The 22,133-nt window shown below is 37.4% G+C and overlaps 1 pseudogene; it reads right to left on the reverse strand.

Annotated features, from left to right (window-relative positions):
* Positions 1 to 11,610: 11,610 nt before the first annotated feature.
* LOC108702399 overlaps positions 11,611 to 22,133 on the reverse strand; it is a 23,442-nt pseudogene continuing 12,919 nt past the window's right edge.

The following is a 22,133-nucleotide window of genomic DNA, read 5'->3' on the forward strand; positions in this document are numbered from 1 at the left end:
TGTTTATCCTGGAAAGTGAATCTGCCGGATTCACCTAGCACTGAATGCCTTTACAGACAGACTGAGGTGTGGTCACTCTGTCACTCTGACATCAGCATCTATTGTTTGAGGCTGAGAAGGAATATAAAAACCACTTCCATTGGTCACACCCTTGATACAAGCAACCAGTGGCTCCTGCTATAACATGAACCCCAGGTCAAATGCTCCCAATTGTTCTCTCAAAGGCAGGGGCGCTGCTGCCATGAGACAAGTTGAGAAACTCACCTCAGGCGGCAGCAGCCTGCAGGCTACAAGGGGTGGCAAAAAGCTGCTCCTGGAAACTTAACAAGCCAAAATTCCAAACTTGACATTTTCTAGTGTAGAGAGTGCAATTGCACTCTCTGTTCTAGTTATGCGGCCCCCCTGTGACCCACTCTGGTTCTCGGAAAGGTAAGAGTCATGTGTGTGTGGGGGGGGGGAATCTGAAAGGCCACCTCAGGCAGTAAAACCCCCAGAAACGCCCTGCTCAAAGGCCAATTTACAAACACAATGCAAAGTGCCACATTTGGAAGCAAATCAGCTTGTTATTTTTAGCCACAATGCACCAATTTCCCCAGAATTACAGCAAAATTGCAACTTGCACACAATCTACCAGTATGGTTGCAAATTCTTTTTGTTTTGATAAATCATACACAATTTGCCACATTCCAGGTCCAGAACTAGGGATAAGCAGAGTAGGCACATGCCTAGAGTACAAAGCTGGGGGGCACCAGGCAAGTACCTACTCTGTCTCCTACCCCAAGTCCACTCCCCTCTATCTTATCTGCCTGGCCGGGAGAGACGCCTACTTGCAATTGTGCGTGTTCGTCTATTTGCGCGTGCGTGCGGCCATTCGGTGCCATGACCGGACAATTGCCTAGGGTGCCTTGCCTGGTGTTGCCACACTCGGTTTGTCCCATCTCTGCACTTTTACCTCCTGCGTGGGGTCCATGGGGAGACCACAACACTAGTGTGGCTCTCTCACATTAGTAAAGCTGAATTTCCAGTTTAAAAGACGGAAATTTGGCTTTTAAAGTTACCAGGAGTGGCTTTTTGCCACCCTTGGTAAACTATTTAGCGTTGCTGCCTGAGGTGAGATTTTCAACTCTACTCATTGGGGCAGCGCCCCTGCATTCCAGACATTGTTCAGAAGAACAGTGTACTTTGATTAAAAAGTTGATTGGAGAGGGGAAAACAAATAAAGATGTGCAGAAAATGATAGGCTGCTCAGCTAAAATGATCTCAAATGCTTTAAAATGGCAACCAAAACCTGAAAATCATGGAAGAAAACAGAAAACTACCATTCTCCAGGAAGATCAAAGAAGGTCTAAAGTTATCTTCTTGTTTAAATTAGAAGACGCCTATGTGAAGCCAAACTATCGGCAAGAAACCCCCGCAAAGTTCCATTGACGAAAAAAAGACGTGCTGAAGAGGTTAGAATTTGCCAAAGAACACATTGACTGGCCTAAACTGAAATGGTGCAACATTTTGTGGACTGATGAAAGCAAGATTGTTCTTTGTGGGTCTAGGGGCCTCAGACAGTTTGTCAAACGACCCCCAAACACTGAATTCAAGTCACAGTACAGTGTGAAGACAGTGAAACATGGTGGCACAAGCATCATTATATGGGGAAGTTTCTCATACTATGGTGCTGGCCCTATTTATCACAAACCAGGGATCATGGATCAGTTTCAACACATCAAATTACTTGAAGAGGTCATGTTGCCCTATGCTGAAGAGGAAATGGGTGTTTCAAAAAGACAACCACAAACACACCAATAAACAAACAACATCTTGGTTCCAGACCAGCAAAATTGATGTTATGGAGTGGCCAGTCCAATCCCTTAATCCATTAGAAAACTTGTGGGGGTGACATCAAATATGGTGTTTCTGAGGCAAAACCAAGAAATGCAGAAGAATTGTGGAATGTAACAGGAGCCAGAAGTTGGTGGACTCCATACAACACAGATGTGCAGCAGTTCTCAGAAACACTGCTTATACGACTAAATATTAGTTCAGTGATTCAAAGGAAAGCAAAGTCTTGAAATATTTTTCAGTTTATACAGTGAATGTTTAAGTTTGTAAAGAAGAATTCAGACACAGCTATGTATATTTTGGAACAGACTAATATTCCTTTTTCTTAACTTCCTGTAAAGGAACAACACAAATTTGATATTTTTTCTTCTTGTTGATTTGGAATAGTATATTCAGTGTTGCCAATGCATTTACGTGTATGGAAATACAAGCTAGTATAAGGATTTTGAGCTTTATTCACTTTTTAAAACACACTGCTATTATTCTGAACACAACAAAATGTGTTCAAATCTTCAGACACAGGAACACATAAGGGGGGAACACAGCCACAAGAGTGGAAACAGAAGCACAAAAAGGCATGTGCAAATGAGAGAGAATACAATTGTTTCACACCCCTTCAGATAAGTTCACCAAAAACTTTCCCTTCCACAGGAGGCACTTAAAAGAAACCATGCAAAAAAACACAAGAGCAAAGGGGCACAAAGGGTGGAATTTAAAATAAAATGAGAAAGGGAATCAGAATTAGGAATATTTCATCTAAATCAAAAACAATTATCAGAGGATGAAAAAGGGGTGTTGTTTGCCCACCCACAAACATAATAAACAAATTTGAAATATTGGTGGATGCAGAGAAATGAATACAGAAGATCATGTTCGCAAAAAATGTACATATAGAAAAAAAACATCAAATAGCTGGTGAAAATAATGGCACTCTTAACAGTAGACATACTCACCTAAAAAAATCAAAAAATATTCCACCAAGAGAAAAGGGAGAAATACATACAGATATATGAGGATATAAATTATGTTATGTCATGTAAGAACTGGATCAGTGATGCCTACTCAAATATAGTTGAGGTACAGATGTACATCAGGGCAGGGTGTGGAGGTCCATGAGATAGTGTAAGGCATGTAGGTGAAAGCCCCTTGAATTGTTTGTGGCTAGATATAATTTGTTATAATACACAAAAGCCATGAATATCCTGTAAATTATATCCTTATAAACGGTGAGTAGTGATGTAATTTCTGTCACATGACTTACTAAAATGTGTGTATTATAATAAATAAAGTACCCCCAGTTGTAAAATATGAGGATATTAGAAGTTACCTCGGAGTTCCATGACCTGTATAAAAACACTCGGCCTTCGGCCTCGTGTTTTTATATGGTCATGAAACTCCTCGGTAACTTATAATATCCTTATATTTTACAAGAGGGGGTACTTTATTCACTATATATATCACATAAATAAAGATATATGGCTTTAAAAGTCAGGACTCTTGCCCCTACCCACAGGCTTGTTGCATGGACAGAGATGAGATCTTTAAATGCTATTGGAACTTGCAGTTAGCAGTGCAGCGTTGGGTTGATATTTGCAGTAGCTCCACTAGAAACCTCTCCAGGTACTTATCCTCTCTACTTCTTGCCCCTGGGTTGGAAAAAACTGTTTTTGGGTACACCAGGACAACATTTTGATGTCAAATCTGGGAAAAAATACTTAAAATCAGGGAAATGCACCAATTGAAATGCATTTTAAATTGCTGGGACCACAAATAAAAAATGTAAAATATGGGGAATCTTAAAGTCATGGTACTTAAAATCGAGATTTCACTGTATTTCATTTTCACACGAAGGTTAACCTCCACTTGTGGAAATAATGAAACAATAGGAAAAAAGCAGCATGAAAATGTCCATCATCAGTCACTCTCCTAATTAAGCAGTCACGCATTTCAAAGTTAAATAATCCTAACTATGATGCTCCTGAGATTTCAACTGTAAATCGAGTCCCAGAGGGATGTATTGGGCTCATATTTGAAACATGATGTCACTTACTGGAAGGCTGTGCTGCTCAGTATGTAGATCGAATCCAGCCAATCGCACCTTATGGCCTGGCCACTGCTGGAAAGAACTGTGCATCAGGTTTGTGGAGGTGCAAATTGTTTTTATTGATGCACAGATAAAAATATGCAGACACTGCTATTATTTTGGAATATTCCCTTTCTTCAATTTCTGTAAAGGAATGACACAGATTTGATCAATTTTTTCCTCATGTTTTTATTTGGAATATAATGTGCAGTGTTCACAATGCATTTGCCAGAAAGGAAATAAAAGCTAAGCAAGGATTTTAAACTTTTTTTAGTACACTGCTATTATTCTGAATACAATACATCTACGCTAAGCACAATGTAGCAGAAACAGCTCCTTAAGTTTGCTCATCATAGCCTGTACAACGAGATTTCCTTAAACGTTGTCAGCATAGGTATTTCTCTGTACTAAGCACAATTCTGCATTTTATTGAATCACCTCTAAAAAAAAAAAACTCAAACCCAGACAGCTCATATAAAAACCTAGATTTAAGATTCCCTCCAGACAGATCTGTAGATACTGTTCTCGGCACGTGGAATGCCCAGGCGTCAGGATATTATTATGATGTTCACTATGCAGAACCTGTGTACTGTGTAGAGTTGCCTCCAGCTTTCAGCAAGTCTGAACAAATGATACATCAGAAATCCTTAGTGCAGAAACAACTCTTTGAACTTACCTGCTGCCTCCCATCCATCAACCAAGAGAGGGACAATTATGTCTGATGTCTTAACTAGAGAAATCTTACTGTACATTGTTGCTAAACGCAGCCACTCTCCTGCTTCCCACTCTCAGTCCCCACTGGCTTCTAACGGGGCGTAAGCAGGTTTAGACACAGACTGCCTATTACAATCCAGAGAAAAATATAACGTACACATGCACTGTAACTGAACTAATATTTACAAGGTACACACAAACTACAAAAATAAACCAAAAATGGAAATTGTACAAAATATCTTTTTATATTACATATTATTCCTTTTGTGCTCCCTGATTCTATAATATAGGGGGATTGTTGTCCCAGCAGCTGTAGTCAACTAATGTGACATTCTAGCACTTGCTACCTCATAGGAATGGGAGATCAGATCAGCACCATGCAAAGACCATGTGAGACATTCACTAAGATTCGTTGTTGCGCCAGCATCCGCTTTGCCTCGCTTCGCCAGGCGTATTTTCGCCAGGCGTATTTTCGCCAGCACTACGCAAATTCACTAAAATCCGAAGTTGCGCTCAGGGGAAGCGTAAGGTTGCGAAGTTGCGCTAGCGTTAATTCGCCAAGCAAAGCAAAGTTACACTAGCGATGCTTAATTTGCACACGGCGCCAAATTCAAGTTACAATGGAGGTATATGTAGCAGCACTACACAACCCTGGGAAACCTTCAAAACAGCAAATAAATTTTTTATTTTGCCCTACACATGTGCCCACTGTATAGTTAAGGTGCCATGAGTTAGGAAATGTAGAGGGGAAGGAGGGTAGCCCCAAAAAAAAATTCCATTGTTTTCAGCCTATCACCCATAAAAAATGAAAAAACGCCAGCATTTTTTGGGACTTAGAAAAATTTCTAACTTTTTTAAAGCAATCCCTATCTACTCTATTGCACTTCACATGGTCTAAGGTGGCGAAGGAAGTCTGGCGTAAAAGGTAGCGTTCAGAATAATTCGCGCGTCAGTGAATTTGTGTAGTTACGTCTGTACGCAAATTTGCCAGGAGTAAGGGTGCGAAGTAACACTAGCGAATTTATGCAAGCGTCCGTTAGTGAATCGGCGAATTAACGAAAATGCGCTATGCTGGCACATTCACGCTAGCGTTAGGCGCTTCGCTGTTTAGTGAATTTGTCCCCATGGGAGAGGGGTTACTTACTATAACCCAGGGCGGAAGTTCATGAGCATTAAGGGGAACATAACTACGCCTCTTAGTTATGTCAAGGGTCTGGCTGTGCTTTAGGTTGTAGAGAGCAAAAGTGGCAGACACAAGCCAAACGTGTTCTTACCACCTGCAAGTTAGATGGAGGGCAACACGGATACGTGAATACAGCTCTGCTGAACACAGGTAGCGTTGTATTCATGGAGGCATGTACAGGAGCTAAGAGACCTCTGGTAATTAAACCCACATTCAAGGCAGCATACATGACTTTGCACCGTTGTAAATAACCCTTCATGGCGCATAATGTGTCAGACAAATCATCAGAGTTCCATAGTGCCAGTCATATGACTACAGATAGGCAGGGGCCATTTCTTCAGACCCCACAGCATTAGAGGGGCCCATAAGGGGTTAATATAAAGTAATTCATAGAGTAATTTCATTTTTAGCAAACGTCAGCCCTGACGTTTGAGACTCAACCTGAATCCTGTGACCTGCATTCTTTCTAACACTAAGCACTTGCTACTCAAGCAGTCAGAAAATCAGGGCTTCTCGACCTGAATCCCAATCACTTTGAAGGTATTATGTTGGTGACTGATCCCGTGCAGGACCTTTCACTGTGATTGTGGAACTGATAAGAAAGTTCATTTGCAGCAGACCAAATGAAGCCCCTGATTTTTACAATCCACAATATATATATATAACCCATGCAACAGAATAGAGACTCAGTATTATTAAATTGTGTGTGTACATAAATGGGGTATTATAAAAAGAAAGGAGGCTGCTGCTAGTTAAGAACAGCCTGCAAAACAAACCATGTCCAACTCCCTGACACACTGGAAAACAGAAAGCAAACTTTGCTTAAAAACACATTTATATATATATATATATATATACTTCCTGACCTGGGGTTTTTGTTATATCATTAGATGGATTAGTATCTCCATAAGGAGTACTGTGCCTGTGACGTAGGCACCTTCTGGCCTTTCAGGTTTTGTTTCTGAATGATTCCCAGAACCCACAAAGATGTTTGATGGCAGAGGAGATTTAATAGTCTTGTTCTCAGGCTCAGCTGGTATCTGTATTGTGGGAGTTTTTTCTGACGGCCGGGAACAAAGGGGACTTTAGAAGCAGACAAAGAAGCTAAGAAGCCTGAGAGAGAATAGAAACAGAAATGAATAAAATGAATAAACCAAGAGATCAGCTTTCTAGTAACTCCCAACTCAGAGAGAAAAGTAGATATTAGTGCTTCAGATCTTTGGCGATGCCCTGCATTCTCTTAAGGGGGGCCCGGTTAATCCAAAAAGTGCAGCACAGCTGGGCTCCCCTTTAAACTTAAATTCTGTCGGGCCCAGGATGACTGTCCCCCATGTGTCCCCCTGGTGGTGGCCCTGCTTTTTATACCTAAAATGGATACCTCTGTCAAAGTCATCCCTGGTAAGGCCAGTCCTACACTCACTTTCATCTGATTCATTAAGAATTCTACTGCTTCATTATACATTTTACCCTGGGATTACGTTTTACCTGACACTCTCAAATGGTTGCCCTTTTTATTGGTCACCTCTGGGATCACCTGACTGTAGTTGGGAATGATGAAAACTACAACATGGAGCCGGACGCTGCTCCTGTATAAATATATAAGCCAAGCACAGGCAGCTCCGCGGCTAAGACAAAATTACATGAACTCATTCCATGCGAAATATTGATGTTACGCTGTGGTTTCTAGAGCTAAACCAGAAGCCACAATAAAGTGAAGGAACTGAGTGTTTGGTTGATCTGAACAGCACAATAAAACCATTGTGTTTTCACTGGAGAAGAGGGGGTTTCCTATCACCCAATCAGGACACGGGGATTTTTTTTTATCAGAGGCTGAGGCAACTTACTGATACATGGGAAAATGGTCATTTACCAATTGGTACCATAAAGGCACTAAAAGAAGAAGGCAGAGTAAAACAACTGAACAAAATTAAAAAAAAAAAGCCATCCGAAAGTCAATCACTTAATTCGAGCCTGAATCTATGGCAGGAGCTGGGCACCCACAGTGCTGCTAATTTAAATGAGACCCTTGGTCATCATTATACGTTTTTTCTTATTTTGTAAAATCCCAGCCATAAAGCAAGGCCACTACCATGCTGCAGTTGTTTTGCCACAAAGGCAGTAGAGCCAGTGACACGAGTATAAGAATGAAACATATTCTATACATGAAATTATGAGCCTGACAGTAACAGCATGTAGCCCATGTACCATGCACCCATAGGACAAAGCAGGGAAAGGAATGTGCCGAGCACCAGGTTGATGGACAGACACTGACATTGTCTAATCTGTAACTGTTGCTTTAAAATCAAGCAAATACATCAGTAATCCGTTCTAAAATGGGACAAGTCAACACTAGCCTGTAACATCTAGGGCAGTCATCTGGTACTGGTGGTATTTACTTGTGGGACACAGTGTCCAAGGGCAAAAAAAACCTGCTTTTTCACGGTGCTGGTCATATTGGCATTAGCACATATGCACAGTAAGGGAATACAAAATAAGCCCCCACCTAACAGCTGAAAATGTACAAATGTGGAACCTTCATAATATAATTCTCCCACCCTTATGTATTAATCCATACCTCCCAACATTTTGATAATAGAAAGAGAGACAACATATTTGACCATGCCCATTTTATGGCCACACCCCTTAATTACCAAGTCCATTTTACAAAATTTTGCAGGTTATGGAAGTTTGAACACATTTCTGTGGTTTTTTATGTGTATTAAAGTTTTGCCAATGAAGGTGAAATTGCCCTTTAAGCTGCAAGTCACAATTTCCCCAAGAGACCGGCTTATCTTAAATAGTTAATTGTTTCTTTACTTATCTTAAATTATAACAAATGTAAAGTGCACCTGCTATGTATTCTGAGCTCTCTGCCAAAAGTCAATTAAGTTTTAGAAACTTTGTATCTTTTTCTGGCTGTTCAGTGCAGGAGATCAAAGAGAAAGTCGGGACGTTCCAATTATAATCTGGGACTGCGGGTTGAGCTGTCAAAATTGTGACAGCTGGGAGGTATGTGATACATCTGTACAGAGAAGGAATGCTCTGGGCACAAGCAATATCCTAATACTGTACTCGCTAAGGGAAACAAGATGACACCTCCCACCCATATAGGATGGGAAAGCCCAAGGCACAGTAACTGTTACTGTATAGAGAAGGTTTATTTTTTTTATTTTTTTATACAAACAATGTCTTTGGGTTTATTTAATATTTTTTTTGTACAGGTATGAGACCTGTTATCCAGAATGCTCAGGACCTGGGGTTTCTGGATAACAGATCTTACCGTAAATTGGATCTTCATACCTTAAGGCTAGAAAATCATGTAAACATTAAATAAACCCAGGAGACTGGTTTTGCCTCCAATAAGGATTTATTATATCTTAGTTTAGATCAAGTACAAGGTACTGTTTTATTATTACAGAGAAAAAGGAAATTGTTTTAGAAATTTTGGCTTATTTGATTATAATGGAGTCTACCTTTCCGTAATTTGGAGCTTTCTGGATAATAGATCCCATACCAGTAACTGTTTTTCATGATGGATGCACATTTGTTCTGCATTATGTAAATTAAAATGTTATTTTCTTTTTATGTTTTCTTTAATCTGTAATTTGTATTAATCCAATAAAAAAAATCCACCCATATAGATAAATACAAATATACAGAGAAGGAATGTTCTGGGAACACAAGCTATACCCTCATACTTTACTGTCTAAGGCTAATGCCACATGGCGGCTGATCTCAGCCTGTGGAAAAGTGCCGACCCAATGCTGACATTGGCTTTCTTTTTTGCCTACCCCCAGAACCATTGTGTCAGCCTGCATACTAATAATAATAATAATAATAATAATAATAATAATAATAATAATAATGCAAATTTTAGCATTTTGGGACCAAAATCTGCCACTGTGGTAGATGTTGGAGTTCTTTAGACCCCCCTGCTGATCAGGTAAGGTATAGAAATGCAGTCTATGTTGAATAAGTTGAAATAACTGTTTGGGAAGGGGTTAACCCAATCTGTCTGCTGCCATTGCTGTGCAGGCCATCAACTTGTCTGTCACTTTGCACTCGTAGATAAATATCTCTTAGTTTTTCCTAATATAAACCCAACCCCAGCCCTGACCATCACACTCCTCTCCTGGGTAAACAGGATGCAGGAACCACAGGCAAATGTGCCGTCACCCATCTCCGCTTTGTTAATACTGAATCCAAACAGGGGGAAAAGCAAAAGGATTACAAATGGGTAATGGGTACAGCTATGGGTGACTGCCAGATCAACAAACCAATGCTTTCTGGTGCCTCCAGGAATGTCAAAACAATTATTTTCCTTTAACCACGTGCCTTGTTAATTATCATCACAGAATTGTGCCACATAGTTAATAATCCCTCAAAGGAAACACAAAAGGAACTTTAATTGCAATTTAGTTATATACTCAGTGCTTGCATTCCAAACAGACTTAAAGCAACAGAACTTTCCTATGCAGGTCCCTATACCTGGTGTACACACAAGACTCTAGAAATTCTCTTACTTGAAATGTATCAGTTCATCATTAGATCATGAAGGCAAGTAGAAACGGATATTATGGCTTTGTGGTGTAAAGCAAACGGAAACAAAGTTAATTGCTGTGCCCTATGTGGGGGGGGGGCAGATATTAATAAATTATTATTATATTTAAAATGACCAAGAGCTGCTGCCATGTGCAGAGGTCCACAGGACAAACTTTCTCCAATTAACTGATGTTGGCGTGTGATGGGACGCATAAATATCCACCGCACGTCAAGTGCATGGAAAAATACTCTCTTCTTTATGAAACCTTGAATGTGCATGAAGCCATTGATTTAATTTGGCCAGCATGGAATGTTGTATAAAGTAGTGTCCTTTTGGGGAAAAATATAAGCTTGAATTACTGTTTGTACATGAAATTCCTGATTCTCATGTGGTTCTGCTTCTTTCCTGGCAAAGGAAAACACACAGTCCTGTATGGTTCTACAACGAGTATGTAATGACTGTATTAACATGTATAGCATATACTATCCAATGTAATGTATTGGGCTGCAAGGAAGAGGGTATGTCATTTACTGTATGGAAATGAACAGTAAGTAATAGCCTCACTCTGTATTCATTGCTCCTTTCATTGGCTGAGAATAAATATGGGCAGACACTGTTCTTGGTGGTAGTATGGATATCTGTGTAGGAGGAGGAGGTGGTTAAGCTGGTTACTCACAGAACCTTCGCTTTATCCGAATCCCACAGTGCTGTCACAGACTCCTTTGCATCCATTCAAATGCTGGAATCAACTTTGCTCTTTTTAAGCCTATCACCCTGAAAAAAGGCAAACACACTAGCCTCAACTATTTTTTTAGGAACTCCTATCTAATCTATTGCACTTTGTCTGGTCTGAGGTCGCGAAGGCAAGTCTGGCGCAAGAGGTAACGTTCAGTAAAATCCGCATTGCCAGAGAGCAAATTCACCAGGTGTTAGGGAGCAAAGTACCACTAGAGTCTACCTTCTTCGCTAGCGAAGTTACGGCACGACCGCTAGTAAATCAGTGAAGTACCAAAATGACGTCACAATGACAAATTTTCATCCGCGTTAGTCACTTCGCCCTTTAGTAAATTTTCCCCTATAACTTTCAGATGTCCTTGACTCGCACAAGCTGCACTCTTTTTGGGACATCAATCGCATTCCATTCTGGAGGACTGTAGCGGCCATTTTATCAGCCAGATGTCTCCTATAATAACAAACTGACATATCTGACCATCTCCCCAAAGGGGTAACAGAGAATTCCTGCAGGGGCAGCAGTCAGGTATTATAGATAACAGGATTAAAGTCAATTTGAAACTCTGCTTCTCAGGGTTCTCTGAGCCACTCCACAATCTCACTGGGCTTTTCTGGGTCTTCAGTCCATAGCAGCCATGCACTCGCATTTTGCTGTGACTGTGAGAGAAAACAGAGCAGACAATAATTCCATATCAGCTTAACTCAGGATAATTAAGAATGTGAAGACCATTAAAGGAATGACAGATGAGGTCATTTCAGGCAATTTCACACCTAAACAATGTCTCACCCATTCATTTCTATGGCACATGCTTGGACTCACAGTATTAACCCATCTAGTATTAGCCTTAGGTAGTGGAGGATCACCCTTTTATCAGGTAGATTACAGAAGGGCACACCCCCAATGTGTTGTGCCGGTCTCAATGTTTGAATAAAAACAGGGAATCTCTGCTTTAATATTCTCATATACCACAATGCTGTTTTTTTGCATTTAGGGCCCTGGCAAACTAAGAGATTTGGCACCAACAGCAATTTTCTTCAACTAAGCTGGTTCACTGCACATAATGTGTTTTATTTGTGGCAGTCCAAATGCTAGCCAACAGGAAGGCATTTTCATAGGACTGTTGTCTGCAGTAGCACAGATTTACATAGGGGAACAAATCTCCCCCCATATGCCATTGCCCTTACTGTAGAGCAGGAATCAGAACTTGGGCACCAGCTATAACTGTTCCCATATTTATCCCATAATGCCCACATCACACTTGCTAGCTCAGCAGTTTATAGTGAGAGCAAAGTGACAGAGGAAGAATTGCAACTGCGACCTCAAAGCTGATCTGAAAATATGTTTTTGTAAGGAATAACATTTAGGCAATCACATCCTCAAGCATGATTTATAAACAGGAAAAAACAACTACTACTACTATACTACTACTACTATACCACTACTACTACTACTACTCTACTACTCTACTCCTCCTCCTCCTACTCCTACTCCTACTACTACTACTATACTACTACTACTATACTACTACTATACTACTACTACTACTACTACTACTACTACTACTACTACTACTATACTACTACTATACTACTGCTATACTACTACTACTACTACTACTACTACTACTACTACTACTACTACTACTACTACTACTACTACTACTACTACTACTACTACTACTACTACTACTACTACTACTATACTACTACTACTACTACTACTACTACTACTACTACTACTACTACTACTACTACTACTACTACTACTACTACTACTACTATACTACTACTACTCTACTACTACTACTACTACACTACTACTACTCTACTACTACTACTACTACTACTACTACTACTACTACTATACTACTACTACTACTACTACTACTACTACTACTATACTACTACTACTACTACTACTACTATACTACTACTACTACTACTACTACTACTATACTACTACTATACTACTACTACTACTACTACTACTACAACTATACTACTACTACTACTATACTACTACTACTACTACTACTACTACTACTACTACTACTACTACTACTACTATACTACTACTACTACTACTACTATACTACTACTACTTCTATACTACTACTACTATACTACTACTACTTCTATACTACTACTACTATACTACTACTATACTACTACTACTACTACTACTATACTACTACTACTACTACTACTACTACTATACTACTACTATACTACTACTACTATACTACTATACTACTACTACTACTACTACTACTACTACTACTACTATACTACTACTACTACTACTATACTACTACTACTACTACTACTACTATACTACTATACTACTACTACTACTATACTACTACTACTACTATACTACTATACTACTACTACTATACTACTACTACTACTACTACTACTACTACTACTACTATACTACTATACTACTACTACTACTACTACTACTACTACTATACTACTATTACTACTACTACTACTACTACTATACTACTACTACTATACTACTACTACTACTACTATACTACTACTACTACTATACTACTACTACTACTACTATACTACTACTACTACTACTACTACTACTACTATACTACTACTACTACTACTACTACTACTATACTACTATACTACTACTACTACTACTACTATACTACTACTACTATACTACTACTACTATACTACTACTACTACTACTACTATACTACTACTACTACTATACTACTACTACTACTATACTACTACTACTACTATACTACTACTACTACTACTACTATACTACTACTACTATACTACTACTACTATACTACTACTACTACTACTACTACTACTACTATACTACGACGACTACTACTACTATACTACTACTATACTACTACTATACTACTATACTACTATACTACTACTATGTATAAAAATAGGGGTGTGGAAGCACTCTAAAGGCTAAGTAATAGTATATTTAAGTATAAAGGAAGTGCTAGTTTTAATGCACATTCCCTGGGCCCCTGTCTCAAAAGTAAGTTTACAAAACAGGGGTTTTTAGTTACAAAGTTATGATCATAAAGTTGAAAAGCCACCATACCACGTCAAGGTAAACCCCCACATGGCGGTCCCTAACTGTTTGCCTTTCGGCCATAGTATAAAAAGTCTTACTGCATAGTAGCATTCAGTGTAATCAGTGTCTGTTGAACCTTGGTTTCAGTGAAAAGGATCCATCCTCCCCCGCCAGTATGCGGCTTTTAAGGGAGAGGCATTGTCCAACCAACGCCCATTTTTAAAAGTATAGGGCCCCATTAGTTTAAGGGGGGGTATGGGGTGCTATTAAAAACCACATGAAGCTCAGCCACAGCTTCTGGCAACAATACAATGTATAAAAATAGGGGTGTGGAAGCACTCTAAAGGCTAAGTAATAGTATATTTAAGTATAAAGGAAGTGCTAGTTTTAATGCACATTCCCTGGGCCCCTGTCTCAAAAGTAAGTTTACAAAACAGGGGTTTTCAGTTACAAAGTTATGATCATAAAGTTGAAAAGCCACCATACCACGTCAAGGTAAACCCCACATGGCGGTCCCTAACTTGTTTGCCTTTCGGCCATAGTATAAAAAGTCTTACTGCATAGTAGCATTCAGTGTAATCAGTGTCTGTTGAACCTTGGTTTCAGTGAAAAGGATCCATCCTCCCCCGCCAGTATATACTATACTATACTATACTACTACTACTACTATACTACTATACTACTACTACTACTACTACTACTCTACTACTACTCTACTACTACTACTACTACTATACTACTACTACTACTATACTACTACTATACTACTACTACTACTATACTACTACTATACTACTACTACTACTACTACTACTACTACTACTGACTCTACTGACTCTACTACTAACTAGCTCTACTACTACTAACTACTACTACTACTTATACCTACTACTACTACTACTACCTACTACTTACTACTGATACTACTACTACTATAACTACTTACTTACTACTATACTAAAACTAACTTACTATACAACTACTAGCTTAACCTATATCTACTACTACACTACTACTACTACTACTACTACTACTACTACTACTACTACTACTACTATACTACTACTACTACTCTACTACTACTACTACTACGATACTACTACTATACTACTACTACACTACTACTACTACTCTACTACTAATACTAATACTACTACTACTACTACTATAAGCTATACTAACTACTTCTACTACTACTACTACTACTACTAATGACAACTATATTCTACTACTACTTATACTACTACTACTACTATTACTACTACTACTTCTACTACGTACTATACCTACTACTACTAAACTACTACTACTATAACTACTACTAATACTACTACTACTACTCTATAGCTCTACTACTTACTTATATCTAACTACTACTCCTACTACTACTCTACTACTACCTACTACTTAACTACTACTAAGCTAACTAATACCTATATACTAACTACTAATACTACTACTACTTCTAATACTACTACACTACTACTACTACTACTCTACTACTACTACTACTATAACTACTACTACTACTAACTACACTCTATACTAATACTATAATACTACTACTACTAAACTACTATATATACTACTATTACTACTACTATACTACTAGCTATACTACTATACTACTACTACTACTCTACTATACTACTACTATACTACTACTACTATTAATACTACTAACTACTACTACTACTACTATAATACTACTACTACTATACTACTACTACTAACTACTACTACTATGCTACTAATACTACTACTACTAACTACTACTACTACTACCACTACTACTACTACTACTACTACTACTATAACTATCTACTACTACTACTACTACTACTATATCTACTAAAACTACTTAAACTACTCGTAACTACACTAACTACTACTACTACTACTAACTACTACTACTACTACTACCACTACTACTACTACTATACTACTACTACTACTACTATACTACTACTAACTACACTACTACACTACTACTACTACATACTACACTACTACTATAAATACTATTACTACTACTACTATACTACTACTACTATACAACTATCTACTACTATACTACTACTACAACTACTACTCTACTACTACTAGCTACTAACTTACTACTATACTACTACTACTACTTCTACTACTACTACTGACTATACTACTAGTTTCTACTACGATACTACTCTTATATCTACTACACACTACTACTACTACTCTACTACTAATACTACTACTGTACTACTACTATCGTACTACTATACTACTAACTACTACTCTACTACTACTACTACTAATATACTACTACTACTTATACCTAATACTACTACTATACTACTACTACTCTCTACTATCTACTACTACTACCTATACTACTACTACTACTACTATACTACTACTACTACTATACACTACTACTTCTACTACTACTACTGACTAGCTACGATACTACTACTAATAATACTACTACACTACTACTAAATCTACTTACTACTTACTACTACTACTACTACTGAACTACTCGCTATACTACTACTACTATACTACTACTACTAAAACACCACTAACTACACTACTACTACTCTATCTACTACTACTACTACTACTACTATACTACTTACGTATACCTACTATATCTACTACTACTACTACACTACTACTACTATAAACTACTACTACAGCTACTATCTAATACTTACTACTACTAACTACTACTACTACTACTACTACTAACAACTACTACTAACTACTATAAATAACTACTACTACCTACTACACTACTAACTACGATACTACACTATACTACTACTAACTTTACTACTACTACTATAACTACTACTACTACCTTTACTACTACTACTATACTACTACTACTATACTATACTACTACTACTCTACTACTACTACACTATTACTACTACTACTATACTACTTATTACTATACTACTCTAATGTCTACTACTACTACTACACCAACTACTACTACTACTACTACTACTAACTACTACTACTACTACTACTACTAACTATACTAACTACTACTATACATTACTACTACTACTATACTACTACTTAACTACACTACTACTACTACTTACTATACTACTGACGACTACTATAGACTAACTCGACTACTACCTCTACTACTACACATACTACTTACTACTACGATTTTACTACTACTATACTCACTATCCTTACAACATAACTACTACTTACTCTCACTACTAATACTACTACTACTACTGTACTACTAGGACTATACTCACTACTACTACTGCTAACTACCTACTCATACTATACTACCCTACTACCCTATACCTAAACCTTGACACTCCACTAAGGTATCCTACAAGCTATACTCTACGTACCTACTCCACTACTCCACTACTATACTACTACTACTACTACTACTTACTATCCAACTACCTACTCACCTACCTTAATATACTACTACTACTACTCTACATTACTACATCTACTCACTACTACTTACTACTACTACCCGCATACTACTACTATACTTACTACGTACACTTACTACTACTCTACTACTACTACTACTACTTACTACTACTGCTATACTACTACTACTATTACTACTACTACTAACTACAACCAGCTACTACACTACTACTACTCTACTTACATACTACTTCACTACTACTACTACCTATCGACTACCCGGTATACTACTACTACTACTTACATACTACTCACTACTATACTACTACTACACTTACTACTACTACTATACTAACTACTACACTACTACTACTCACCTACAACTACTACTTACTACATATACTACTACTACTACCCCACCTTACTACTACTACTACGATACTACTACTATTACTACTACTACCATACTACTACTACTTATACTTACTACTACTACTACTTTACTCACTACCTACCTATACTACTACTACTACTACTCTACTACTTACTACTCTACTACTACAGCATACTTTACTTAACTACTACTATACTACTATTACACTACTACTCTACTACTGCTACTACACTACTACTACTATCTTACTACTTACTACTATACACTACTACTACTATCATTCTACTCTACCTGAACTACTAATCTACTCTACATAACTACTACTACTCATACTATTACCTAACATGTATACATCAACTCACCAATATAACTGACTACTTACCTTATGTACTACTACTATACTACTACTACTCACTACTACTTATCTACTACTACACTACTACCGCTATACTACTACAGTAACTCAACTTCACTGCTATACTACCATAGTACCTATATCCTACCTAACTATACTACCTGCTATACTACTACTACCTATCACTACTGTCCTATACTACTACTAACTACTACTACTACTACTACTAACTACTACTACTACTACTACTACCTACGCTACTAACTTACTACTTCACTACTACTACTACTACTTACTACTACTACTACTGACTCACTACTACGTCACCCACTTGGGTGGACCATGAATTATATACTACTCACTCCACTACTCACCTATCACTCACTAGCTACTCACCTCACCTACCTTCTACTACTACTTACGTATACCTACTACTACTACTACTATACTACCATCCTCTCACTACCTACTCTACTACCTACTCATACTCTCACTACTTTCTACCTATACTACTACACTACTAACTACTACTAACTCCTCGACTGACTTCACTATCACCTACTTACACTACTACTAACTCTACTTACTGCTACACTACTTACGTCACAAACTTCACTAACCTCAGCTATACTACTACATATACTACTACTACTTACTGACTACTACTACAAACATACTACTACTACTACCTTATAACTACTACTACTGACTCACTACTCTACATACTACTACTACTACTGACTACCTCTATACTACTACCTACTACACTACTATACTACTACTACTTCTCATATTACACTACTACCCCAGCTATTACTGACTTTACACTATACTACTACTACTACTACTACTATGACTAACTACTCACATACTACATACACTACTACATATTGACGTCCAGACCTTACTCTAATCACCAACTGCCTACTAGCACTGCCTTATACTACTCACCACATGGCCATACCTCTTATATCTATCTACTACTACTACTTACTACTACTACTATACTACTACTACTACTAACTATACCACTACTACTACTACTCACTACTATACATACTATACTACTACTACGTACTATATCCACTCACTTTACCCTACTACTATACTTACTATACATACTACTACATATACTACTCTACTACGTACTACTTTACTTTACTTACTAACTACTGCAACGGCCATACCATATACTACTATCACTTACTAGCATTCACTACTACTACATTACACTACTACTAATACTACTATTACCCTACTACTACTACTACTACCATACCTAGAACGAATCACCCTCACGCTATACTACTACTAACTACTACTTACTACTACTCTGACTCAACACTATACCTACTACCTAACTACTCTCACTACTACTAGCTAACAGATACTTAACTAACAGCTACTATACTAATACTACTATTCGTAATACTTACAACTACTGCTACTACTACTAACTACTCACTACTATACTACTTACTACTACTACTATTACTACTACTACTACTATACTACCTCCCTACTCTACTACTACTCTATCTACTACTACTACTACTACTACTACCGATACTAACTATTATTACACTACTACACTACTACTACCTCTAAACTACTCACCTTACTTACTACTTACTTACTGCGTATCTACTAACTACTACTATTAACTACTACTACTACTACACCACTTACTACACTACTACTACTCTACACTACTACTCACTACTACTTACTATATACTACTTATACTTACTACTACTACTACTCACACTACTACTACTATACTACGTACTACACTACTACTTAACTACTATACTACTACTACACTAACTACTACTACTTACTACTACCAACTACTTACTACACTACTGATACTACTACTACTACACTACTCTACTACTCGATACTACTACTATACTTACTCACTACATATACTACTACTACTATACTACTTTACTACTACTTTACTACTACTTACTATCACTTACTACTACCTACTACTCTACTACTAACTACTCTACTACTACAACTACCTACTACTACTACTATACTACTGATTACTACTACTAACTCTTACTACTACTACTACACTACTACTACTTACTACTACTACTACTACTACTACTACTCTGACTACTAACTACTACTCTACTACTATACTATACTACTACTACTACGTATACTACTACTATACTACTTACTACACTACTACTACTACTTCTATACTAATTACTACTACTTACTACTACTACTATACTACTCACTACTACTTCTACTACCTGACTACTACTATACTACTACTACTACCGATACTTACTACTATACTACTACTACACTAACTACTACTACTCTACTACTAATACTACTACTACTACTACCTACTATACTCACTACTACTACTCTCACTACTACTTACTATACTACTAACAAACAATACTACTACTTTATTACTAATACTACTACTATACTACTACTACTCTACTACTACTACTACTACTATTTACTACTACTACTACTACTATACTTACTACTACTCTACTACTACTACTTACTACTTACGATACTACTTACTTATACTACTACTACTCTCACTACTACTACTACTACTACTACTGCCTATTTAACTACTATTACTATACTACTACTACTACACCACTACACATACTACTACTTCTACTACTACTACTACTACTACTACACTACTACTACTATACTACCCTATACTACTACTACTACTACTACCACTACTACTACTATACCTCACTACTACACTACTACTGACTGACTATACTACTACTACCACTACTACTTCTACTTATACTACTAACTACACTACTACACTACTACTTTACAACTCCTGGACTTACTACTATACACTACTACCTACCACTACTCCACTAATACTACGATTACACTACTATACTACTACTACTATACTCACTACACTATTACTACTAACTACTACTTTACTGACTACTACTATACTTACTACTACTACTACTTCTACTACTACTACTCTACTACTCACTACACACTACTACTACTACTTCGACTACTATACTTACTACTACGTCTACTACTACTACTACTACTACACCCATACTACTGACTACTACTACTACTACTACTTACTACTACTACTATCTACTACTACTATAGCTACTGACTACTCTATACTACTACTAACTACTACGTTATTACTCATACTACTGTACTACTGTACTACGACTACTACTACTACACTACTACTATACTACTACTACGTATTACTTACTACTACACTATACTACTACTACTACTACACTACTTACTATACTACTACTACTATACTACTACTTACTTATACTACTACTACTACTTACTACTTTTACTATACTTATACTACTGCTACTACTTACTAAATACTACTACTACATATACTACTACTACTTACTACTACTTTACTATACTATCACTACTTACTACTACTACTCTACTACTAATACTACTACTACTACTACCTATACTACTTACACTACTACTACACAACTACTACTACTACTACTACTTACTTAATTACTTACCTACTACTTATACTAATACTTACTACTTACTACTACTACTCTTCTACTACTACTACTACTACTATACTACTACTACACTATACTACTACTACTTACTACTACTACTACTATATATACTACTTACCTACTACTACTACTACTACTACGATACTACTACCTATACTACTACTACACTACTACTACTCACTTACTACTACCTACTACTACTACAATACTACTGCTGTATACTACTACTGCTATACTAGTCTACTACTAACA

The sequence above is a fragment of the Xenopus laevis genome, chromosome 9_10S, assembly GCF_017654675.1.
Source record: "Xenopus laevis strain J_2021 chromosome 9_10S, Xenopus_laevis_v10.1, whole genome shotgun sequence".
In the NCBI taxonomy this organism is placed as follows: Eukaryota; Metazoa; Chordata; class Amphibia; order Anura; family Pipidae; genus Xenopus; species Xenopus laevis.